General features: G+C 38.0%; 1 protein-coding gene across 6 annotated transcripts in view; it reads left to right on the forward strand.

The window, feature by feature from the left end:
- ARHGAP15 (Rho GTPase activating protein 15) overlaps positions 1-27919 on the forward strand; it is an 826255-nt gene that overhangs the window by 746120 nt on the left and 52216 nt on the right. The gene's annotated exons all lie outside the window — the stretch shown is intronic.

Genomic DNA, 27919 nt, shown 5'->3' on the forward strand with positions numbered 1-27919 from the left:
GAGAATTTATAACTCAGAAAGCTACAAATCAGGGCCTGATTTACTATTTTGTTGATTTCTAAACTTAAAAAATTGATCAAGAAAATGTTAATGAAGATTAAATGTAAAAATGCATCCTTCTGTATTTTTTTCAGCACGCTCCTACGTATGTTCACTTTCCACTTTGTGGGAATGGTGTCAGAACAGTGGGAAAAGTGGCAAGTGATGTTAAGTCATACAGTTTTTAAACCATCTATAAACTTAAACTTAGCTACTAGTACTCTAAATATAAGAATACCATAGCAAAATGGAAGGATGGCTCAGAGGTCCTCCTTTTGAAAAAATAAAGCATTTGGTGAAATTGGTTTATCACATATCTACAGGGACTATTTCAGGGGATATTTTTTATCTGGTATAACATTGCTCACTCATAAGCATTTGCAAGAAGACAACAATGAAAATAATTACTGTGTACATAAGAACTGTCAGTCAGTCAATTAGCATTTATTAAGTACCTATTATGTGCCAGGAAATATGCTAATTACTGGGGATACAAAACAATTGGAAGATAGGCCCTGTTCTCAAGGAGCTCACAATCTAATGGGGGAGACAATAAGCAAATAAATATGTACAAACAACAACATACAGGATAAATAGGAAATAATTAAAAGGGGGAAGGCACTAGAGGTTGGGAAAGGCTTCCTGTAGAAGGTGTGATTTTTAGTTGGAATTTGAAGGAAGTCAAGAGGAGGAGGTGAGGAGGGAGAACATTGCAAGCATGGGGGACAGTCGGAAAAAATTCCTAGAGTTGAGAGATGAAATGTCTCGCTCACAGAATAGTGAGGGAAGAAGTGTCACTGATTTGAAGAACATATGGTAGGGTAAAAAATGTAAGAAGATGGAAAGATGGGCTGGGTGAGGGTGGTGGGTTATGAAAGGCTTTGAATGCTAAACAGAAGATTTTATACTTTTTATCCCGAAGTCGATAGGGAGCTACTGGAGTTTACCGAGTTGTGACATGGTCATCACTTTAAGAAAATCACTTCGGCAACTGAATAGAGGATAGATTGGAATGGGGAGGAATTTAAGGCAAGCAGACTTCCAGCAGGCTCTTGCAGTTGTCCAAGAGTGAGGTGTTGAGGGTCTGTACCAGGATGGTGTCAGAATTAGAGAGAAAGAGGCATATTAGAGAGATGCTGCAAAGGTGAAATCAGTAGGCCTTCTGTAGCTGAAGATACAGGAGTTGATGAAAGTCAGATAAGTTGGATCAAGAATAAGAAATTAATTAGGCCAAAGACCTATAGACTACATAGAGTCCTTATGCCTACATATCATGGCTATATTCTTCAAAAAAATCTAGAAGACCCTGGATATGGCAAGCACCAAATAATAATCACATAAGCAAAAAATAAAATTGATTGTATATAATAGATAAGAAATAGCTTGGTACTAAGACAAAAATTGTTCATTAAATAGCTGTCTCTGCAAAGTCAAACTACCAACTTTTTAGAGCTAAGATTGTAATTTAAGGCATGTAATTAAAAAAAACTTTAACCTTACATATTTGAGCAAGTTACTGGTGATAAAATATGAGATATTGATGGGGAAAAAATGGACTAGCCATCAATTATAATAAGTATATAAAAACTTAAATTAGTATAAATTGGTATAATGAGGAGATGAACGAAGCAGAGATGTATGACAATCAAGAACAATGGTGGCTTAAAATGTAAACTCACCTGTAAAAACTTATAGAGAAGAAAGATGGGAGAATATTAAGCAATATGTCCTCATAAAACCGAAACAACTGAGGGTAAAACTAGTTTAAAGAAACCTTGGTGGGAGATCTACCTAAGCAAGGTCATCCTCAAAGCATTTAAGGATGAAACAGGAAGAGCAACAACACACAAATGAAAGATGGAAAAGATCTGCAAAATTTTCTATAACAAACTCTTTTTACCATGAAGAAAAGTGGAGCCACTATCCTTAGATTTTAGCATCCCAATTCCAGATATGTTTTAAGAGGAGGCAGAAATGGCATTAAAATAAACAAAGATGGGGAAAGGAGCTAGATCAGACCAAATATATATAGAAGAGATCCATGGTAAAGATAACACAATCATGAAGGCATTAAGGGATGGAGTTGCAAAGCATCTGAAAGAGGCTTGGAAAAATCTGAGACCTTATTAACAACAAAAAAAGTAACTATAAGAATATCAACACCTGTCATCCTACATGCTTACTTTCTTGGTACATGGAATTTTTATAAGAATAATATACCAAGAGTATCCTTTATGAGAGTATCAGTAGGGGACAGGCATGCTTTCACAGGTGACATTACTATACATCTTTACCACTACACAACTGAAAGATGTATAGATATAAGACCACACTGAGCTCATTATTTGTAAAGTACAAAAGAAGCTCTTGATTCGATAGAGGAAAATGTACTTTACTGTAGTTGGTAAGGTCTTCCAGATGTTCTTGTTTTTGGATAACATTACGCTGGTTGCATTTAGCCCTGAAATATTGCTGAGTCTCCTAGATCAAACCTATAATTACTCAAAAGATTTTGGCCTAACCATTGTCATAGTAGAAACCAAGGAGAAGAAAAATGCCTATTGTACATTATAGAGATATGAGAGTGCCAACCTATAGAGTTCATCTTTCAGTATATATATTTAAAAAATCCCCTGCAAATGAACAAAGAATGGGGCCTATAACCAAACACAAGAAAGTGAAGAGGTTGAATTACCTATGGGAAATTAGAGTTCCTTTAATAACCACAAACTACCTTCTGAAGTGAAGGTTTAGGTTTTTAATATCAATATTCTACCTTTGTTGCTATATGGCCACAAATCATGGAACACTATGGTCTCTGAAGAATTATAATTAAGTATCACTCAGAGAAGACTGAAAAGATGCATGGTGAGTGTGAACAGGCTGTAACACAAAACAGGTAAGTAATGACAAAGAAGAAATGGCATAAAGGATGTTACCAAAGAAATGCATTATCAAAAAAGTAGTCTTCACAATGTAAAGACAAAGTGAGGAAGGACCCCCAGGTGGATGCCCTGTGGCAGACTTATGAGAAGGCATACTCTAGAATGGGCCCGCATTAATAGATTTCTATTCGGAAACTGGAGGGAACATCTACAAAAATGAGATCACAAATTCATTGGCATGCTTGAGTATAGCAAATTAAGGTTAAAGAGCTAGTTACTCTATCACCTCCAACTTTAAAGAAATATCATTTGGATTAGAAAAATAAGTGTGAAATGGATAAAAAGCCAACCTTAGAGTCAGGAAGAGGTCTAGCCTCTGGTACATAGTGTGTGGACATTGGAGAGTCACTTAATCCCTCAATGCCCCCAGGCACTTCTCACAGACACATTGTTGACCTGTATTGGTGGAGGGGGTTACCAAACTGGGAGTTCCCTATTCTGGTAAAATATTCCACCCTCTATCAACGCTTCCATAGGAAGAATTTTAAGTAGGCCCAAGAATATGCCTGAGTATAGTTTTATCTTGTTAAGCATTCCTTGCTTAGTTTTTGATAAACAGTCGATTGCTGCTTGTCATCAAAGCCTATGAAGTTGCAAAGATGAAGATTGTTTAACAAGAATTTAAATACATGCATGTTTGAAAGGATCATCAGAATGTTTGCCTTACTTTGGATGCTTTCAGTAGTTCTTCAGAAAACCAACTGTCAACACACATAAGTAGTGTTTATTTCAAAGTGGTGAAAATATACTTTAAAGCTTGTTTGTGATGGGTCAGGGAGTGGAATACAAGGCCAGAAACTCTCCCTGTCCAGAGTCCTCTGATGTTACTTTAGCAAACCTTGTTATAACACAGCTCTCTACTATATTCATTTGGATAGGAATAAAATCTATCTTTCAAAAACACAACATCTGCATGTATGAAAACCATGATGACAACATAACCAGTCATCTCAGCACTATCAAAGTATCCCACAGTCTACAACAACTGGATCATATAATAGCTAAGATGGCAATCATTGTCCGAAAAGCCTCCTACCTAACTAGATTCTAGGCCAAATCTTATGTTCCTGCATGGTGGGGAAAGCACTTTGTAAGTATTAAAAGTGCTATATAAACATGAGCTATTTTTACTCTAATCCTTAAAGGCTAGGAATGCAATGAAAACAAGTATACTCAGAATTCTATGTGATGAGGATAGTATCTGGACCCCAGAAAGGAAAAACCCTGGACTTTCCCACTTGACCAAATCTCTGAGGCTATCTAACCTGAGGCTATAATCCTATCAACTGGCCTTCTTTGGGCTACAACCCAAACTCCCAATTCTCCGTTACCCTTAACCTAGCCTAGCCCTCCTTGTCTTATCTCCCAGTGGGCCCCTGGCCGCTTCCCACCCTTAATCCAATCTAGGCTCCATTCTTCCTTGGCCACTTGGTCCAGGTCCCTGGAGTTCTATCACTTCTATGAAGTAAGACTACTTGGCCACTCCTAGATCCCTCCCACAGTCTTTCTTATCTCCATTAAGGGGCTCTGATTCTTATAATCTAGCCACTGCTCAGATTCTTAAAATCTAGCCAATAGCTCACTAACATTCAGACTCCTTAAGAGTCTGCCCAATATGGTGGATGTTCTAATAAACCTTGTCTTCGACTGAAGGCTTGGGTCAAATTCTTTCAGACTAGACCCACGTGTTGTGATTTTGGGGTCCCAGCACCCCTGAACCCCTGAACCTCAATACATATACTAGAAATCTCTATTAACCATTATTTCTAAGTATATAAATGGAATCATAGAATGTTAGAGTTAGAAGCAACTTTTAGAAGTTATTTAGTTCAAGTTCATTTTAAAGATGAGGAAACTGAAGCTGAGAGGCAAGTGACTTGCCTAAGGTCACACAGCTTTTGAGCACACAAGACAAACAATGAAACAAGTATTCTGACTCCAAGTCTATTGATCTGTTCACTGCGCCAGTGGTTTCCAAACTTTATACAAACTTTTCATGCTCACCCCCCCAAAATGGTCACATCCTTATGTAATTTTCATAAAACAATCAATGCAAATAATGTCAGGTCATTTTTATTCAAATAAATTAAGAATTTATTGTAGTTTTATGCACAAAATACATTAAGGATAGAATAAAATAACAGTAATAAATCTGTATTGTTGAAATATTTTACAATTTTGATATTTGTAATGTATAAATTAATAGCATTGTTGGAGGTAGAGGGTAGCATAATGTATAAAGGGCTGGCCCTGGAATCAGGAAGACCTGAGTTCAAATCCAGCCTCAGACACTTTCTAGCCATGGGACCTAAGTTTCCTCACCTGTAAAAGTGAAGATAATAATAGTGCCTTCCTCACAAAGTATCAACTGAGATAGTATTTGTAAAGTACTTAGCACAGTTCCTTGACATGGTAAGTGCTATATAAACTATATAAATAGGTATTATTATTCTTATCATTACTGTAATGAATGATCTTGTTTTGGGGTGCAAAGTTTCTCAAAGAATGGTATCATTGGTGAAATTGGAACTCATCAGCTGGGTGGCACAGTGATAGAGTGCTGGGCCTGAAGTCAGGAAGAATTGAATTCAAATCCAACCTTAGACACTTACTAGCTGTTACTCTATGTTAACTCAATTAACTTCTGCTTGCTTTAATTTCCTCAGCTGTGAAATTGATAGCTCACTTGTGGCTCCAAACTATAGCCATCTTGGCATATGGGCTAAACCAGGTTGAGGGTAACCTCCCAGGCCACAACTGGGTGAGTTAGGGGGATGTCTACCCCAAGTATGTGAAGGCTTCTCCAGGGGGAATGGGCATATGAGAACAACTTATTCCAACAGCCATGAAGGCAGCTGAAGCAGATGCTGTGGAACACTTAGAACTTGGTCAGACATCCAAGACGCCAAAGTCACCCACTGCATCCCAGGCTAGTTCCAGTTGTCCCAACTTTTGTCTTGCCACTGGACTTGGATGACCCTAGAAGACAGAGTGAAGCCAATGACTTTGTGCAACTCTGCCTCACTTAAATCTAATTCATGAGCAAGTCAAGACATCACCCCCCGATGTCATTGGTCTTTTTTGAAAACGAATGAAGAAACAGCAACAACAACTTCCCAGAGTTATTGCGAGGATCAAATGAGATAATATTTGTAAAGCACTTATTAAGTGCCTACTGTGTGCCAGAAACTATGCTAAGTGCTTGATTCCTTCTTTCCTTCCTTTTCAATGATTTATTTAGAACAGTGTTTTGTCTTCATGACAGCTACAGAAGACAGAAAGCCACATTTTCCTGAAATAAGATGCTACAAATAGCAATAAAATTTGTAGAAGTTAGTTTAATAAGCCAAAGTAACTTTTATATTCATCCTCAGACAAAATGCAATAAAAATTTTAGGTGCAAATGCTTGTTTAAATATGCTAGACCATGAATAGCTCTTGTTCAAATGGCACGTCCTATTTGTCCATGGTAAATGGGTTCTTATTGCAGTAGGCTGTTGCCAGGGAGGAATGGCCAAGTCACTGTATCTGGGCATTGTTGAGGAGGGATTCACAGAGGCCAGGGACTTCTCACTTTCCCATTCTCCCTTGCCTACTGGTTCTTCTTTCCCCTTGTTTTTTGGCAGCCCAGCCCAGTAATCTCTATAAACTAGACTGATACTTTTAGGAAGAAAATAAGCATTTATAAATGCTTACTATGTGCAAGATGCTTTGCTAAGTGCTGGAGTAATAAATAGAATCAAAAAGATAGGCAGGCCCTGCCTTCAAAGAGCTTCCATTCTAAAATATAACACACCAAAAGATGTAGGCATAGGTGTAGAGGGGGAAGTCCCACTCTTCCTAGAGGGAGGCATGGTTTTGAAGTCCAAGAATAATCAGTAATAGGGCCAGAAGAGGAAGGAAGGCAGGGTAGCCCTGGACCCCTCCACAAAATGCAGGCTTCAAGAGAAACTCTCTAACAAGAGAAGGGGGGACAAGAGGGGTGATTTGTGGAGGGATGTGCAAAGAGAACAGAAGTCAGAGGAGATAGGCTACTCCAGAGCAGAAAGGTTCCAAACACTGAGTGAAATTCCAAGATGAGTCAACAGTAGTTAAGGCATGGTTTTGAAGTCCAGAGAAAGTCAGGAACCAGGCCAGGAAGGAATTTAGAAAGGGAGATCATTTAGTGTGAAATAAAAGAGATTCCAACTTAGAGGGTAATATGTCAGAAGCTTCACCTTTACTCTTCTTAGGTCATCACCCATGCCCTGTCCCTAAGAGTGTCCCCCAAGGCTCTGCCTTGGGCTCTCTTCTTCTCTCTTTCTCTCTCCCATTTCTCTATCATGGTAATCTCTTTAGCTCCCATGGATTTAATTTTAGGCAGATAACTCATAGATCTATATATCTAGCCCTAGTCCCTCCTAAATTTCTATCCTATATCACTGACTAGGTATTGGGCATTTTGAACTCAACAACCCCCAGACATTTCAGATGGGACATACCTGAAACATAATTCATTATATTTTCCCCAAAACTCACTTTTCCTCTGAATTCCTCTACTTGTACTGAGAGTACCAGCATCTTTCCATTCAGTTCAGTTTGAAACATTGGTGCCATATATCCAATCAGTTGCCAAACATTGTCAACTCAACTTTTACAACATATTTCCCATCCTTTCTTTCTAGTCACATAGCTACCACCCTAGGTCAGGTCTAAATCACCTCTTCCCTGGACTACAGCTATATTCTCCTAATTGGCCTCCCTGACTCAGATCTTTCCCTAAATCTATCCTCCACAGAGATATCACAGTGATTTTGCTAAATTACAGTTCTGATCATGTTATTTCCCTTCTCAACAAGCTCAAATGACTTTCTAGTTATTTCAGGCATCAAATATAAATTCTCTAGTTTGATAAACTATTACGTTTCTCCTCAGCACATGTATGTGTGCATACACATAGACACACACACACACTCTCTCACTCAGTAGATGAACTAGGTTTCTACTCCACTAAGATTAAAAAAAAATCTAACAGGAGCTCACTAAGGCTTCGAATCCATTTATCAAAATTCTCAAAATCTTCATCCACCCTCCTCTTGCCCTTCAGTGATCACCCCCTACTTTTGCCTTAAATCTCTTTCTCACAATCAATTTCTTTCAATCTCTCTGCAAACTTTTTTTGTTTGTTTCTTGTGACCCTTTTACATGCATCCAATTTCTAACTTCCCCTCGCTAGCTAAATTTCTTTTTTGCTTTTTGGTGAGGCAATCAGGGTTAAGTGACTTGCCAGTCACACAGCTACTTAGTGCTAATCTTCTGAGGTCATATTTGAACTCAGGTCTTCCTGACTCCAAGGCTGGAGCTCTATCCAACTACACAACCTAGCTGCCTCACCTGGCCAAATTTCTTGAAAAAGTTTATGCATATATGTTTTCTCATTTCCTACTCTGTCCTCAAAACATCTTGTAATGGGGCCTCCACTAATCTACAGAGACTGTTCTTTTAAAGTTCATTAATAGGCCAACTGCCAAATATAATGGACTATTTTCAATCCTCATTTTCTTTTACCTCTCTGAAAGTTTTAATACCACTGACAACCTGTTCCTGCTAGATACTCTTTTTACTTGGCTTCAGAGATCCCATAGTCTCATGGCTCTCCTTGCCTCACTTTATTTCTGAGCCTCACCTTCCTTTTGAATTCTTCCTGCAACTCTGCCTACAAGAACCTCTTAAAGTATCACAGGATCGTAAATTAAGTTATAAAAGACTTTAAAGATCATCAAGTCCAACTACTTCATTTTACACATGAGGAAACTTGAGGTCCAGAGAGGTCCAGTGATTTACCTATAGCCACATAGCTAGAAATACCTGAGGCAGGATTTCAGCCCAGAACTATTCCTATATCTACACCTAGACATCCTTCCAATATCCTTAAGTCAACATTTCTCAAACTTAGCTTGTCATATTTTTTTCACTCTAATGTTAACTCCTCTTCTGTCTGACTTAGTAATTTCTTTGCAGACACTTTAAAGATTCCTTTAAAATCAGACTCTCTTTTTTGTCTTTGCTGGTCCCTTGATACCTATCATAATGTTTTACCTAGCAGAGGTGTTTAATAAATGTTAATCCATTGATTGACATGATAAATTCTTCCTTCCACATTTGAATAAGGAAATAGAGGCCTCAGCTTACAGCAACATGAATTATTTTCTTTTTTTCTTTAACATAAATTATTTTCTTCTTTATCTTCTGAAACAATGCTACTAAGTTATTATAATCTATGAAATTTCAGGTTTAGCAGAAGAGAAATTTGACGGATTGGTGAGAAATTTGGGCAAAAGAGGGACTTTACCATAGGCCTCAAATCACTCTGTATAGCAGTGTAACAGATAGTCAAAATATAATAAGGTTTTTAGGAGTGAATGTATGTTCCAGTGTTATTATTAGTCAGAACCTGCCTGGGGCTATTCCAGAGTCTTACAACAATTATTAGTAAGGTATTTTGGCAGACCTCAATCTGACAGCCTATCCAGGCTTTTTTCAGGGTATGCTTAGAAGAGGCAAGCCACATCAGTCTTTTAACTTTGGGAAATGAAATCTCAGAAGCATTCACACACACACACACACACACACACACACATACACACACACACATACATATATTCCTCAAATAAAGGAGAATTGGCTTATCCTTGAAATAAGGTAGTTGATTTAAGATGATTTATCTAACAGTATCATTGTTCACCATATCCAGAAAATATTGTTGGGAATCCAAATTTGGACCAAGTTAAAGAACATAAAAAGAAAAACCTGAAGAAGGTTTGTGCCACGTAAAACTGGTTGGAAGAAAAGCTAAAACATTTCTTTTTGCATTGATTTTGCAAGAAATTTGTCCAGCTGTTCATATAATTCATAGGGTAAAAAAAAAAGTTATATGGCTGAATAGCTATATCTCATAGAAATATGCCAGTTGAATGCCTCATTGAAAGGGAAACTTTTTGACTGGATTTTTTTTAAGTAAGTTGAGATTTGAAACTTCTCTGTGGCCTTTCTGAATGTTAAGCATAATATTCCACAAAACTATTTGAGAAATAAGTTCAAAGATGAAAGCCCAGAAACACAAGGGATATATGGGAGAACAGTGATCACATGCTTCATCTGCCCTCCCCCCAGGATCATCAGTGTTGGCATTTCTGAAATTTTAGGAAAACATGATCTGGATGGAAAATGAACTCTAAAGCCCACCAACCCCACCAATCCCTCCTCCTTATTAGTTGTCAACAAGAATTCCAGGTTGAGCTCCCTACCTCCCATCCAGGCTCTTAACTCTGCTGTGGTGAGCTTTGGAACAGGTTGTGTTTTTTGTGCTTTCTCTGTACACTTTGGTGTTTTACCCAACCACAATACCTGATATCCAAAGACTTGCAGGCTATGAGTATTTTTACTGGAAATGGAGAGCGAGAGACCTGTGCAATTTGGTTATTTTTCAGAGGTAGTGGTTTTAGTGTTTGAAAGATGCCAGAATACTTACAACTCCCTGTTTCTGTGTGCAAAACTGCCCCCAGACTGCTTTGAAGAAACTGATGTGCTTCCTTTGGACCTAACTTATTTCCATGACTGAATCACCTGGCAGAATTTGGTCCAGTAGTTAAGGAAGTTAATTACTTCACTGGTAAGGGTGAAGCAATAGTCTCTACTCCCTGAGGAAATCATTAAAAAATCATGGACTTCCGATATTAGCACAGTATTTATAAGGTCTGTGAGCTGAGAATTAAGATTCAGCTATCATTCCATTAGTAAACAGCTCAGTTTTGGAGAACAGCTTATGAGGAAAAGGCATTAAGAATGGGGTAAAATGATCACTTTAGATTCGGTACTTTTTAGAGCAGCCCTTGATACCAAAATACAGCAAGAAAAAGACATCTCGAATACTGAAATGGCTACTAGTGCATGTGGCTTTACTTATTTTAGAGTTTTCAAGGTCCTGGGTACATTTTCCTCAGCCACTCATTCATCCAATAAACATTTATTAAGTTTCAGGTGTGCGCTAAGCACGGGGGTTACAAAAAAATGAAGAAAAAAGAAGTCCCTACCCTCAAGAAGCTCAGAATCTAAAAGAAGCTGAAAAGGGAGGAGGAGTGTACAGGGGAGGGTACCCAGCGCAGGCATCTAATGAAGTCCAGAGGACTATAGCCACATGGGAAATGATGAGTTGACTGCCCTGGATCCTCTTTAAGTGGAGGATTTTGGAGGATCTTATCACTGTCCATCCTCCATCCTCTCCACTTAGAGGGAGGGAAAGGCCTTAGGGGGAGGAGATACTGAGGAGGTATTTGATTCAAGGCTGATATGACTTTGCAGGATGATGAGATTCCAAAGAAAATTTAGAATCAGCATATCTAGATATAAAAATTACTTCCTTTGCAATACGAATCTGTCTTTCATTCCAATTGCCAAAAATGTCATACTTCCTCTCCAAATCAGAACAAGAAAATCTCCACAATGCAAGGACACTAGGCAAAGCATCCTGGAGCATTAAGTCATTGTCTTTCCTCCCTGTAAAAGGCCCCAAATGACATTTTAACACCAAACCACTGAGCAAATTCTGGATTGCCTTCTGAGATAGGTCAACCCTGATAAAGGAGACCATGTAGGAAAAATAACATGAGTGTCAAACAGCCCTCTGTAGTATTCCTTACTTCAGGCTGAACCAGATTAAAATGTAATTGAGAAATATTTGGCAAAATAAATAAAAATAAGTAAAACACAATGTTGATTTGTGATTTTCTAAGTCAATGAGCCTGAACAGATCATTTCTATTTGAGTTTGACACTGCTGGTATAATAGAGTACTGGATCTATATCTTGCCCCTGGACCCAGATGGCTCTGGAGGAGAAAGTGAGGCTGGTCACTTTGCATAGCCCCTGCCTTACTTAAATCCAGTTCACTTGCAAATCAAGACCCATCACCTTCCTGATGTCATTGGTCCTCTTCGAGAATGAAGGACAAATAATAACAATAACTGGACATAACTGTGTGACACTGTCCCATACTAGCTATTATCTGCCACACTACTCTGACCATTTCTGCCTTTCCTTTATCCCAATTCAATGTGGAATAAATGTGACCTTGAATTATTTCATATCAGACGAACGATAATTTTCTTTTTGAGCCTTGAATTTGGCTAAACTCAAAAAAGCCTGAATAGTTAAGCTCTTGCACACTATGAGAAAGAACATACTGGAGCTTGGTTAGTTACCCCCATTTCACAGAGCAGTTCCTCAGCTGGTTAAAATTCATTTGGTAAATCCATGACAAAATGCAGGGAACTTCAAAGCTAAAAGGAAAAAAAACACACACATTCAGGTCACCTGATTTCCAGTCCACTAGACCAGACTCCTCTCTCTTGCCAATACCAATATTCAATTGTATTTCCACTGAGGAAGGAATCATAGCAGAGGGAGGCAGAATGGCTGACCTTAAAGCAGGATCAGAGCCCACTATTCTGATGTGCTGTCTCCTCCTCTTCACACCAGCACCGACTAGTATGCCTTTAAATAAAATCTACTAGTAAACTGGAAAATCTGAAATAGTCTATCATGGTTGGCTTGGAGGCTTTGTTACATGTTTTTGATACTTCATTTTTCTGTTTCAAAAGCAAAAAAAAAAAGATTTTTGGGAGAGAGGAGGAGTCTTTCTGTAAGCAAGGAACATCCTCAGGTTACATATGTCCATGTGTGTTCTGTCTATGGAGCCTGTACATGTGTGCATTGGGAGATTCAAAAACACTGGGATTCAATTCATTGTTTCAGAGATAGGAATGGGGCTGCTATTCACCACCTTCTTTTCTTCTTCTTTAAGTGGAAAGCACTGAACCCAGATGCCCAACCATGGAAGACATTCTTCCAGCAGCAGCATCTGGCTCCTTGGCAAGGACTTCAGGCAAATTGTTTGGGGAGCTTTGCAGTTGCCTCTTGGTTGGTCACGTGCGTCAGTTACTGTGGCCTATCTGGCTTGCTTGTCCAGACAGATGCCAATTCCTTTTGATTCACCTTTAATTCTGAGAAACTAGTTTACTCATTTTTATTTTTTTTTTAATTTTTTGTGGACATATGTGTCCCCTCATAGATAGGAAGGCTCTGGACACTTCTTATTCTTCTATGCCATCTGACTATCCCTAACTCTCCGAGTTTCTCTCTTTTGAACCAGCATGAAATTCTCTGCCAGTTAGACCTGTATTAGAAGAAGATTTTTTAAAAAAATGATTTTTAGCCACTTCTTATCAATGTAGGACCTTGTTAAGTTCAGAGCTTGTCCCATGAAAAAGAAAGCAACCGTTAGAGGAGTAATTTATTCTGTTTTGTACACAAGATATAGACATAGTCTCAATGTCAGTATGTAGCTCTGTTAAATCATATTGGCTCCCCACATCCTTGTCACACCAGGAACAAAAGGGCATCTTAGGACTGGAAAAGACAAGCCGACACTGCAGTGAGCCGTGCTGCCTTACAGATAGCACCCGCACCAGAAAACTAAATTTAAAAAGTAGCTTTTTTTTACCTGTTAATTTTGTGGGTTTTTTTTTAATTCATGAAGGATTTTTGTGGTTTTTTATGGATAATTGTTAAGAACACAGAGTCCAACGGTAGCCCACGCAACAGGAAGCACTGACAAGGTGATGACAAGTCCGGCAGCAGTACCCAGAATGCCGAGGAGAAAGCAGAAATTAGAGCTGCAGGATGACATCCAGGAATAGTTAACATGGGGCGTCTGCAAGATTTCCATGTTGTTGTTGTTCGGTGTTCTTTTCCTTTATTCCAGAAGGAGAAAGAGTAAAGATTGTATATGTGATTTCACATCACAAACTTGAATTGTCGACCGACCCATGGGATCACATTAATCTGTGACATTAGTCCTGGATATATGAGAACTTTACATCTGAATGGTATCTTTGTCCAGTGGCAAATTTATCCACATGTTGGTTTGAATAGGGATATTTTAATTTGATTCAACAGGCTTTTATTAAGTACCCAATATATGTAAGGCACAGCACCAGGTTCTGGGGAGATAAAGACAAAAACAGACAATAAGGAAACGTTCCCTGCCATCAAGAAGCTAACATTCTCTTTGTGGGGGAGGAGACAGTCAATCAATACATTATATATACAACATAAATGTAGTGTGATAGGGGAAGGAGGGAGGAAAACAGTAAGGATTTAGTGGGGGGTGGGGCGGATTCACAAAGGCCTTATGTAGGAGGCAGCAATTGAAGTGAGCATTAAGGAAGGTAAGGATTTGATGATGTAAGAAGGGATAGCATTTCAGATGCAGGGGACAGAGGATGGGGCGTTTTATACAGTGAAAGGCAAGGAGGCCAGTTTGCCTAAAATGTAGAATAGCTGAGTGGGAGTAATGTGAAATCAATCTGGAAAAAGAGGTTGGAGCCAGATTGTGAAGGGCTTAAACTGCCAAAAAGAGGAGTTTGTATTTTAACTGAGACATAATAGGAGGTCACTGAGGCTTCTTAAGTGGGGCATAACATGATCAGACCTATGATATACTCATAAAGAAAGCCTCCAGAGGACTAAGACATAAGCCACCTGTAATGTCATCCACCCTGGGTTACATTCTTAATAATATTTCTTTTTCTATAATACTATTTCCTAGGGATTGGGGAAGGAGAGGACTGATGTACTAATGCTCACAAAATATGCTGATCATTCTGGAAGAACCTAATCTATGCATAACTCAGATAATAGTTCTAATTGTTTCCTCCTGTGTATGTGTGTAGATAGATAGATGGATGAATGGATAGGTAGGTAGGTAGGTAGATGTAGGTAGACAGGTGGATGGACAGATAAATAGATAGACAATAGGTAGATAGATACGTTTTATTCTTCATCATTCTCTCTCTCTACTTTGGGGGGACAGAAAAATTAATTTTTTTTCTTCCAAATTGTGGCGTAGCTTCATTCCATTCATACTCTTCTGCTGTCTTTCTTCTGCCCTTTGCCTCCTTTGGAACTTCCATCATTCCTTACATAGCTTCAGTGGGGGTACAGTGGAAAGTGTACTGCCTGTGGGGTCAGAAAGCTTGGATTTAAATCTTGCCTATGATCTTTCCACCTATGTGGCCTTGGACATGTCACAACTTGTCCAGACTTATTTCCTCATCTGTGAAATAAGAGGGATAAATCAGATGGCCTCTGGAGTCCAGTTCAGCATTGGGGGAAAGGAAAACAGAACAAGAGAGAGAGATTCAGAGAGATAGAGATACACATGCATAGAAGGGGATTGATGGATACTCAGACCATAGTTTCCTCAAGGAATCATTGTCAACAAACTTCATTTTCCTCCAGAAGTTTCACTTGCATATCCTATTTCTTTTTTTTTTTTTTTTGGATAGGCATTGGGGTTAAGTGATTTGCCCAGGGTCACACAGCCAGTAAGTGTTATGGCTCTAAGGTCCTCCTGAACCAGGGCCAGTGCTCTATCCACTGTGCCACCTAGCTGCCCTTACATACCCTATTTCTGATGTTTATTACCTATGTGGCCTTGGGCAAGTCACCAAACTTCCTCATTTTCCTCATTTATAAAATTAGAAAGTCTCAGGTCCATTCCAGCTCTACACATACAACTTCATTTTGCCTTCAATGAGTCCCCTAGCCTGAGATTAAATTCTTATTATATTCAACCTCTTCCAGTCCAATCCTTCATGTCAGCCCTGACAATTCACTAATTATTATTGTTACTTTGCTCTTCTTAATTATTCTCTCTTCTCCTTTGACAATAACAACCAGAATATTTGGGATGAGTGCTGAGCCTGTGGTAATTTGAAAACTTTGAACTGAACCCATATACACTTTCCAAGCCAAAATCATGACCCAATAGGATAAAATGTACCATTAAATGAAATTCACTTTGATTTTTCTATTTCCTGTCTTTTGTTTCCCATTTATCAAACAAATATTTATTGAACCTCTACTAAATTCTGTAGGTAACACAAGGGGATACAATTTATGATCTTTGCCTTCAAGGTACTTCCATATTTATATCCTCAAGGAGCCATATTTATGCCTAATCTTCCCTTCAAGGTCACATCTTACCCAGAAGGAAACATTTTTGAAACTTCAATTCTAATTTCTCTAGAAATATATTTCTCTGGACTTTAAAAAAAATTTCAAGACTTCCCATTTTGAAGGTGATTTAAGCTGAGGACAAAAGGCCTTTCTTAGGGAAATGGTTAAGTGTGGTAACCAAAACATGGAACAAAGAATATCTCTTACTTAGATGAGGCCTTCCCTTCCCCACTCCCCATCTATAGATAAGAGTTGTCAATTCTTGTTTGTTCATCCTCTACAAAAATTGGTGCCGAGACCCACCCTTTTGCCATTTAGAAAGAAGATATTGATCACAGCAAATCCTTTTATTTTTCCAGGACTACACTTGAGGGGAGTACTCAAGGAAGGAATTGACTGATGACTATTGTTTTTGGAATGTTAACCCAAAATTAAATTTTAACTTACTGTAATCTTTTCCTTATTCAAAATTCCTATAAAGGTTACCTCTAATCATCTTAGGGTGGAGCAAAGTATAATAGACTATGGGACTACTATACCAGTCTCTATGCTAGAAATGGCTTGGATAGTAAATTAATGCTAAATTGAAAATGTTTTCTGGCAGCTGTGAGCCTAAAATGTTGAGTACAGCATTAATATATTTTTCTTCAGCACGTACGAATCAAAGGCAGTTTTACCTGCATGTCTTTGTCCATTCATTTGTCAGGGGTAAGAAACCTCAAGGCCATATGTGGCCCTCTAGGTCCTCAAGTATGGCCTTTTGACTGAATCCAAACTTCACAGAACAAATCCCTTTAGTAAAAGGATTTGTTCTGTAAAACTTGGACTCAGTCAAAAGTTCACACCCAAGGGGTCACATGTGGCCTGGCCATAAGTTCCCCATCCCTGGGCTAGATGTTAAATTTCTGAAGGGGCATTTGTTTTTTCTTCCTCTATTGGTTGTTGTTCTTCATTCTCAAAGAGGACCAAAATGACATCACTATACTAGAGTCACATTTCAATGTGTCCAGCTGTGGCTGATCAGACCAATATGAGCTCAGAATGCTCTACCACAGATCAGGCATAAATAGCCTGTGTGAAAATTTGGGGTGGTATCTCTAAATTCACACATTTCCTTTGAGCTGTTTAGATTCTGCTTTGCCTATAGAGCACAGCACCTTCTCTGATGAGAGCATGCCATGCTGAGCAGTTTTGTGCCAGTGTCTCCCATGTCACACAATCAATTCCAAAGTTCTTAAGAGAGACCTTGAGAGTGTCCTTGTATTGCTTCTTCTGACTACCATGTGAATGCTTGCCTTGTGTGAGCTCTCCATAAAATAGGCTTTTAGGCAAGTGTACATTTGGCATTTGAGCAACATGGCCAGCGATTGGAGTTATACTCTCTGAAGCAGAGTTTGAATGCTTGGCAGTTTAGTTCAAGAAAGGACCTCAGTGTCTGGTATCTTATCCTGCCAGGTGATCTTCAGAATCTTCCTAAGACAATTCTAAGGGAAACGATTCAGTTTCCACATGGCACTGGTATACTGTCCAGATTTCACAGGCATACAACAATGAGGCCACACCAGAGGTACTAGTCTTCCCTGAACACACCCTCCATCCCTCTCCCTCTATTAGAATGTTATTAAGACATCATCATACAATTCCTTCCAATTGCTCAAATACATTTAGCTTTCTAGGTTTTTTGGACTCCTTGTTTGAATTCTAAAGTTCCTATTCAGGTCTAGTCTTTTCATGAGAAATGACTGAAAACCCTCTATTACATTAAAGAACACACTTTACCCCTGTAAGGTAAGATGTAAGATAGGCTTTTCAGCATAAATTATTCTTGGTTGTGAGCCCGTATCTTTTGCTTTTTGGGATGCTATATTCCAATACTTTCTTATTTTAGTAGAAGCTGCCAGGTCTTCTATGATCCTGACTTTAGTTTTTCAGTACTGGAAGTCTTTCTTTCCATATACATGCAGTATTTTTTTTTCTTTAATATGAAAGCTCTGCTTTTGGCTATAATATTTCTAGAACTTTTATTTTTGGAGAAACTTTAAGGCAGTGATTAGTAGATTCTATCATTACTTTGTACCCTGGTTTTAATAGATCTGACAGTTTTCATTTATGATTTCTTTATATGTGGTGTCCAGGTTTGTTTGTTTCTTTCTTTGTTCAATTGTTAGTTTTAAGGAGTCAAATGATTCTTAAGTTATTGTTTCTTGACCTATTTTCTAGGTCAGTTCTATTTTTGTAATATCAGATATTTTATTTTTTTCTTCTATTTGTAGTCTCTTTTTTGTTCTAATGTTTCTTGCTGCCATGAAATCATTGATTTCTGTTTGGCTTGTTCTATTTTTTAATGATTCTATTTTCTGAGTAAAATGTATTGCTTTCTCTTCCGGAGTACTTATTTTCTTTCCAATTCTTTTCTCAGCAGCTTTATTTCATTTGTTCATGTCTTGCTTCATTTCTTTCATTTGAACCTCTCCTTACAGTTTTTATAGAATTAAATTTGCAATGATTTTGATACTTGTGTTTTATTTGATTTATAATACATCTCTCCAGCTTTAGTTCTTTCATTGGATCCTTATGCCAGGACTAATCTCTACTCTCTGCTGTCCTACTGTGTTCTTGGATAGGGTAATAAGCCTGCTGACTTCTACCTCCTGAAGTTCACCACACACACACACACACACACACACACACACACACCCTATATTGGATCTTGAGGGAACTCTCCGATGTCTCAGGACAGAGTTTTAAAGATTTCAGAACCCCTGAGATATCCCAGTCTAATTTTTGCTATGCCATGCTGACTTGGTGGGCACTGAGCTTTCTGACCACTTTCCCAGGGGAAACTTCCACTCCTGATGCTTCTGGATATAGAGCGTTGCAAGCTACACATGTCCCAAGCTCCTTCTGGTTGAGCTGGGATGCTCAACTGTGATGGTGCTGGGGGAGGAGGCTGGAAGGAATCACTGTAGTTTCTCAAAAGATTTCTTGATCGTTATTTGATCTGCTGAGAACTGCAAGGTTTTTCTGGAGTAAGCACATAAGAGCTAGACATCCTACCTTTCATTCAGATAGCCATCTTAGCTGAAAGTCCTAGAGGCTTTTTCAGTAACTGATGAGGTCTAGAGGTGCTGGAACCCCAAGATCATGACACGCAGGTCCTTCTCGAAAGAATTCGATCCAAGCTTTCTTTTAGCCAAAGACAAGGTTTATTAAAGCTCCACCATATTGTCCAGACCCTTAAGGAATCTGAGCACCTGTGAGCTAGTGGCCATTGTAAAAATCTCAGCAGTGGCTAGATTATAAGAATCCCAGCATTTTAATGGAGAGAAGATGGACCTTATATACAGAAAGACTATGGGAGAGATCTATGACAGGCCAAGTAGTCTGAGATAATAGAACTCCAGGGAGAAGGGAGCCTAGATAGGATTAAGGGTAGGAAATGGGGACACTGGGAGGTAAGACAATGGAGAGCCAGGCTAGGTTAAGGTTAACAGAGATTGGGCATAGCCACAATGGAAGGCCAGTTGATGGGATTATAGCCTCAGGGGACCACCAGAGATTAGGCCATATAGGAAAGTCCAGGGTTTTTCCTTTTTAGGGTCTAGCTCCCATCCTCATGATAACTACTGTTTGTTCTCAGCCCATATCCTTTCCTATATGAGAACACTAACCTTCTTCCCTACAGACCATTCTGAGATTCTGAACTTGCCAGCTGGTAACCTTATTCTGTTTTTTTCTTTCTTATAGGTACAGCATTTCATTTAGTTCTGATATCAAAATAAGATTTCCCATACCCTCTATTTCTCCTGTTTCACAAGCCATTTGACTATAACAATGGTGTGGCTACACCCAAAGAGTATTTAGACATTTCCCCAGTCATCTAAGTTGTAGTTTGTTTCTTTGTTTTCCTAGAGGATGGATAAAGGGAAAACAACTCCTTTCCTATGAACCAAACCTTATTCAAGTCAAATGATCTCTGGAAATCCAATTCAATCAAGAGAATCTTTTCATTTTCCTAGAAAGACTTTTCCCCTTTTCTATCTCTGTTGGTCTTTTGGGTTGTATTTCCTACAGAAATAAGAAATGGAGGGGGAAGAACCTGGATAAAGATAATAGGGAGACACTTTCCAGCTCCATTTTGATTCCAAAACATCATAAAATATACAATACACAGGAATACATACTGTAAATATATATAGATATAGATATGTACATGCATATAAACAGAGAGAGTGAGATAGAGATATATAGAGGTGGAGAGGATGACTTCATCCATCAGAAATGCAGCTACCTGCAAAACATCTACTAATTAGTAGCTCATAGACACACAACATAGCAGTTTAGGATAAGAGGCAAACAATACTTTACCTAATTGAAACTATAAAGTGGACTTAGGTAGGCAGTATATAATTTTAAAGATTAGAATTCAGCTAGTTCACTCAGGTTAACAACCCCATCTCAGAAAAAGCACCATGCGAACTTCGGTGACCGTAAGTGACTACTGCCTTCATCCTTCATCTAATCCAAAAGATTTCACCTCTTGTAGCAAAGATATCAGGTACTGGTGGTACTTGATAGTACTGATTATCTGACCAATGGAATATGTCAACTCCTGATGCTACTAGACGGCATGAATTTTTCACTTTTTAAATTAAATGATCAACATCACAAACAATTCAAGATATCAGGAACAGAGAAAATTACTATACAAGAAACTGAATTTCTATTACATAGAGAAAGACAAAGACAGAGAGATAGAGGGAGAGTTCAGGGAGAAAGAGGGATCAGGCAGCTACATGGCTGAGTAGATAGAGTGCTAGACTTGGAATCAGGAAGACCCAAATTCAGATCCTCCCTTAGATATTTGCTAGCCATGTGACGCTGTGTAAGCCAATCTCTTTCTGTCTATTTCTTTATTTTTAAAACTGTGACAATAATAGCACCTACTTTACAGATTTTTTGTGAAGACAAAATTATATACACACACATATATATGTATATATAATATATATATGTATGTATAATATATATATGTATATGTATATATAACAGATAGATAGCACTTTTTTTATTTCTTCCCCCTATACAATTCTTCCAACCTTCTTGATGCTCTTTTTTTTCTTATCTATCACTAGCAACCAATCTATATACCTTCTTCCCCTAAATAAAAACATTTCCTCATAAGAAATATTTATAGTTAAACAAAACATCACAATACTGGCCATATATAAGAATGTATGTCTGGTTCTGTACTTCTGGTCTATCACCATACTACCAAAAGGTGAAGGATATGCTTTGTCATTAGTGTTTTGAAGTCATGATGAGTCACTACTTTAATCAAAGTTCTAAGGTCCTTCAGAGTTATTTTTCCTTACATTACTGTGGTGGTCTTTATGTAACTTGTTTTCTGGGAGACTTGGAATACATTCATCTAAGTCTTTCCATATTTCTCTGAGTCTCGTATTTTTCATATTTTCATCATATTCCTCATATCTTATGGAACAATGAAATTCCATTGTTTCCATGTGCTACAATTTATTCAGCTATTTTCCAACAGATGGACACTTATTTTGTTTCCATTTTTTGGACACAACAACAACAACACCAAAAGTTCTGCTATATATATATATTCTTGGACATCTTGTATTAATGTTCTTTCCCTCTGCCCCTGACCTACAATATGGGTGGTTATAAGTTTTTGCAATATAAGTTGAGGTGTTTCTAGGATTTCGTTTTTGTAATATAGGATATTCCAAAAGTCTTAATACATAGCTTAAAACTTCACTAAGACTTTTGGGACACCCTGTATAAGCAAAGGTATTTCTAGGGTCCTGGAATAAGGGAAGATATCCAAAAATCAGTCTACAGAGCAAAATACTGGGAGGGAGAGAATGGGCCCCGAAATATGAGGCTCATCTGAGCCAAGGTTAAGATCAGCTTTCAATTTCAAATGCACCTAAGTGGTAGAAAAATCCCCACCCCCAAAATCATTTTATTGTTGTTTTAGAAAACATTGTTTTGCTTGGTTTTCATAAATTCATAGAAACTTTGTATGTTTGAAAGAAACCTCAGAGGTCTTCTTGTTCAACCTATATCTGAGCAGAAATTCCTTCACTTATTAAATCAAATTATAATCCAGCCCCAACTTGATTTCCAATGGTGGGGAATGCATCACATCATAAAATAGCTCACTCTACTTGTTTCTTTCTTTCTCTCTTTCTTCTGTATTCCTTTCTTCCTTCCTTCCTTTCTTTCTTTCTTTCTTTCTTTCTTTCTTTCTTTCTTTCTTTCTTTCTTTCTTTCTTTCTTTCTTTTTCTTCCTTTCTTCCTTCTTTCTTAAAAGGTGATCTAGCTTCCTGATTACATTCTGTTGCAACTAATAAGTCTGTATTCTATGTATTCTATGAATATATAGCAGTTGGAAAGAAGAAAAGCACCCTAGATCTAGGATAGTTGGCCAGAAGACTCCTAGGATTCAGCATAATAGGGATTTAGTTATATATGAATGCAGGGGTTAGAAAGCTAAAGGACTCTTTCCCACCCCCGGATCCCGGCTTCCAAGATAATCCACTCAGTAGTAGCTGCATATTATTCAACTTACTTTTCATTATTAACATTATAACACAGTAATACTAACAGTGGCGTATCTTGACCCAAAGAATCATGGTTGTATCTTGTGATGTATGGGTCAAGGAGACACAAAATGACAGGATACAGATACTCACATCTTGACATATGAAGGGGTTGCTGGTAAAAAAGAGTCATTTTTTTTTCTCCAGACCATTATGATATAAAATCAGAATCTCTGAAAACATCAGAAAACGGGTGATTTTATAGTTCATGTTATGAAAATGTGGTTTATTACTGTGTAGTGCAAAGGTTTTCATGATAAAACATGAGCATAACCTTGAAACCTTGTTTTATTATTGCCTTGGATTAATATCTGTTTATTTTCTTTATCTTCCTATATAGATATTTCCTAAGAGCTTATTATTCTAATATCTCAAAAAAAAATCCTCTTGATGTGCATGTCTGGCACTAGAATTCATTTTAAATGTAGGGAAGAAAAAATAGACCATTCAGTTTGTGCCTGGTAGAGATGGTTTAGGCTTCTGCTTTTCTGCAAATAAGTCAAATGTGTTCTAAAATAAAACAGTTTGGGTTTCAGATTTTTTTTCCTGTGAGATACTGTGTGTTGTAATGGAAAGAATGCTAGACATAGGAGTAGGAGAGACCTGGATTTGAATCCTGATTCTGCCACTTAATAGTTATGTAACCATGGATTTTAAACTGCCTGAGCCTCAGTTTCTTTATCTGCACAGTGAAGATTATAATATTTCTACAGGTACTTCACAAGGTTGTTGTAATGATGAAATGAGAAAACGTATACAATTTCTTAAAGCTGACATTTAAATGTTAGCTAGTACTGTTACTACTACTACCCCCTTGAAGGGTATTTGATCAATAGAGGATCAAGATCATTACTACTGACTATGTTATTTGCAAACTTTGTAAAGTGGATTATTTGAAATCAATTACAAATTGCTAAAGCCCAGTGTCATATAGCTGATATACAAGTGGGAAGAGGATGAATAATAATTAACCAGTAAATTGATAAGTGCTTGTTTAAGCCCTTACTATAGATCCAGAGTTATGATAGCCAAAAGAGAGTATGGCATGTGGTTTTTCCCTGACCTCAAGGAGCTTAGAAATTAGTTGGAAAGAAATAACAAAACACATATAAAGCAAAGTAAAAGTGAGGGCTCTGTTTGGTGACCATGAAGGCAGTTTGGTAAGGAAAAAAAATGCTAGATTAGAATTAAGAACCCAGATTCTACCTAAAACTGTGGCAGAAGAGAGTGGCGTGATTGTGAGCACAATATTTAACCCCTTTGGGTCTCAGCTTTCTCCTGTGCAAAATGAAAGGATTGATTTAGATGATCTCACATCTTTTCAAGTTAATAATAATAGTAACTAGCATCTATGAAGTACTTTGAAGATTATAAAACACTTCATATACATATATATATACATATAATCTCATTTGAGCTTCATAATAATCCTGAGGTAACATTACCCCCCTTTTTCAGAGGAAAAAACTGATGAGCAGAGAGGTTAAAAGACAAGTGTTAGCAATCAAACCTAAATCTTACCTGACTCAAAACTTAGTGCTATTCCATCATACCTCCAACATTGTTTGATTCTTTGAGTAAACGTAAAATAGTATTTCAGAGAAGGGACAGCTAGGTGGCACAACAGAAGGATAGGCCAGGCCTGGAGCCAGAAAGACTCATTTTCCTGAGTTCAAATCTGGCCTCAGACACTTACTAGCTGTGTGACCTTGGACAAGTCACTTAACCCTGTTTGCGTCAGTTTCCTCATCTGTATAATGACCTGGAGAAGGAAATGGCAAGCCATTCTAGTATCTTTGCCAAGAAAACCCCAAATGGAGATATGAAGAGTCACACACAACTAAAAATGACTGAACAACGACAATTTTAGAGAAGAAAGGGAGGAGATATTATCACAGGGGAGGCAGGATTTGAACGGCCATAAAAAATTGGATTTGAATAAATGGAAGAATAGAAGGGGAAAATAATGTGAACAAAGACATGGAAGTATGAATAATCACAGTATCAGGAGTAGATGACAATGAAGGGACTGACCTAACTAAAAGCAAGGTTCTGGGGAATTACGGAAAGAATAGTGGAATGCTGCCAAATAAGATAGCCTATTGGAAAGCTAAGCCAAAGAGTTTTGACTTGATATACTAGGCAGCAGGGATCCAAATGCAGGATGAATTGGAAAGAGATGGTTGGAGTTAGGAAGTTCATTGAGGAGGCGCTGAAAAAAAAAAAACAGGAGTGAGGTAAAGAAAACATAACCAGTGTATATGTATCCCTTGCATGGAGAGGAAGGAAAAAGAGAGACCGATATTTTGAAGTTGAAAAATGAAAAGACATTGCCAGACTGGGTATCTAAAACAGTCATTCTAGCCACATATACAGTAAATGATAGTATTATTTTAAGAAATGGAAACATTGGGAATAGGAAGTAGTTTGGGGGAAAAGGTGTTGAAGTTCAGTCTGGGATGTACTTAGTTTAAGCCAAGGGTAGATAAACCCAGGTGGAGATATCCTAAGTATGTCAGCCCTCAGTGGTAACATCTTTCTATGAACTCTCTTTCTTGGTACTTTTTATAAATACTCTACTTACTTAGGGGAAGCACCATGGCAAGAGTTCTTGATTTAGAGTCAGAGAACCCAACTTCAAATCCCTACCTGGACACTTATATTTCCGGTATGACCTTAGATAAATCACCTAATTTCTCTGCGCCTCAGTTTCCTCGTCTATAAAATGAGTGAGTTGAAGAAGACAGCATCTGAGGTTTTTTCTAGTTCTAAGTCTAAAAGCTTACAATTCTATAATACTATACAACTGAGAACTTAATTGCTCTTTACTTTTTTTTTAATGCCTCCCCAGCTATATTACAAATTCCCTAAAGTCAAGGATCATGTCTTACAGTTCTTTACTACCACAGCTCTTAACACTTTGTGGTTGTTTAGTCAATTGATTAGTCATATCTGATTCTGACCCCTTTGGGGGCTTTCTTGGCAAAGATACTAGAGTGGTTTGCCACTTCCTTCTCCACCTCAGTTTACAAGTGAAGAAACTGAGGCAAACAGGGTTAAGTGACCTGCCCAGGGTTACACAGCTAGTAAGTGTCAGAGGAGGGATTTGAATTCAGGTTGTCATGACTCCAGGGCCGGCACTCTATCCTGTAGTCCACCTAGCTGCCCTACTCTTAGAATAGCTGCAGATATATGAGGATAGGAACTAAACCTGTGATATCACTAATTAAAAGAAACTCCAGGATGAGGAAACTCCCTTCAACAATGCAGGTCAGTGCTTTTTCCACAACCTATAGTCTTAGAGCTAATTGGGACACTGGGAGGTTAAATAGTATGCTGAGGATCCTATAGTCAGTATGTATCAGAAATGGAATTTGAATTCAGGCCTTCTGGCTGAGGTCAGCTCTGTGTCCACTATGCCCCATTACCTCTCACACTGCCTACTCATCTATCTAGACACATAGAACATAATAAAAACTTCACTGATTAACTAGAGTGAAGGTGAGAGGTGAAGCCTAGAGATATATATTTGAGTAACATTAGCATAGACTATATAAGCTCACTGAAAGAGAGAATGGAAAGAATTAGAGCAAAAGGCTGAAGACAATGTGTTGGAGGACATGCTTAATTAGTAAGCTGGAAAAGAAAAAAGAAGGAAAGAGTATTCAGAGAAGAGGAAGAAAAACATTTCTCAAACGCCTATTAGGTGCCATGTACGGTGTTAAGAGCTTTTATAAATATTATCTCATTTGATCTAGGAGGTAGGTAATATATTATTTCCATTTTACAGTTGAGGAAGCTGAGATACATAGAAGCAAATTGAGTTTCCCAGTGTCACACAACTAATGCATGTCTGAGGGCAGATTTGACTTCAGGTCTTCCTGACACAAGGCCCAGCACTTGGCCCACTTGAGACACCTAACTGCAATCACAGAAGTCAAAAAATACCAACAAATAATATTAGTGAATAAATACTCTCCCTTCATAAAAAAAAAAGGTACAATAGAAACTGGAGTGATATTCCAACACCTAGAAATGTTTATCAACCAATCTCAAATTATGATAATCAGTTTAAGATACTTCAAGATTGTAAAATGCCTTCAGAATCACAAAAAAAAAAGATTAAAATTATCGAATACAACTTAATTGTACATGTATTTTGTTGTATTCTGATTCTTGCTTGTTGGTAATACAGATAATGCTATCTTTTATTTCTCTTTTAAGTAGAATATTTGAAAAATCAGAATACCCAGTTCCTCACCCATATAACAGAGTTATACTCTATATGGAAATTAACTCTATTTTATCAGTCCCCATTCTATAGTCTTTTTTCACAAGGCCATCCCAGAATCTTTCAGCCAGGAAACCCCACTGCCTCTGTGATACTCTTTTTTGGTTGTCTTGTGGGGTTGCCTTTTTTACTGCTGCTTTGTAACTTACTCAAAAACACCAACAGCCTCATAAAGAGATTGCATCATTTTGGGGACACTGCCCCATTTGGGAATACCTCCTTCCTATTATTTATATGTATATTTGCCCCTTAACCATTCCCAGGCCCAGAGCTCACTTAGAACAGAAGTCCTATAAATGGCCCTAAATACCAGAGATTTGTTGGAACAAAACTGTGCCTGTGTAGAAGTCACCACATTCAAGGTTGCTTTGGCAAGCAAGGTGCCCCATTGTCCTTGGATTCTGCTGTCCATTGTATTTCTGGAATTTAGTTTCTTAGAACAATAAAGTGTTATAAAGGTTTATGAGAGGCTTCACAGTGTAGAAGATAGAAAGCCAGAATCATGATGACATGGGTCCAAGTCATACACTGGTTATGTGGCCCTAGACAAGTCACTTAACTTCCAAGTATTCCCCAGGGAACTCTCTAAAAATATAAGTAGCAGAACAGTTGCCAGCCTGCCTTGGTAGAGGGAGTTTTCTCACTGGGAAGCTCCTGAACCCGTAAAATCACAATCCTGGACCAAAAAACTAAGAGTTGGTTTATATTCCCCAGGGAGTAAGTATTAACATCAGAGATAGATAGCTATTGTGTTAAGTTCACTTATTAGGTGTATGTGGTATGGGGTATATACACAAATAGGCACAAATCCCCATTTTGCCCCTCTCCAATGTCTCTTAACAGTACCCTACTCCCACCCAGGTTCCTTCATTCCAGTCTCCCAAGCTTGCACTTATAAGACTACAAAATAAATAATGCTCTAGACATATTTTTTGCAATGCTAATATTTTAAAC

Source organism: Phascolarctos cinereus, unplaced genomic scaffold (assembly GCF_003287225.1).
Source record: "Phascolarctos cinereus isolate Bilbo 61053 unplaced genomic scaffold, phaCin_HiC Scaffold_726;HRSCAF=1367, whole genome shotgun sequence".
In the NCBI taxonomy this organism is placed as follows: Eukaryota; Metazoa; Chordata; class Mammalia; order Diprotodontia; family Phascolarctidae; genus Phascolarctos; species Phascolarctos cinereus.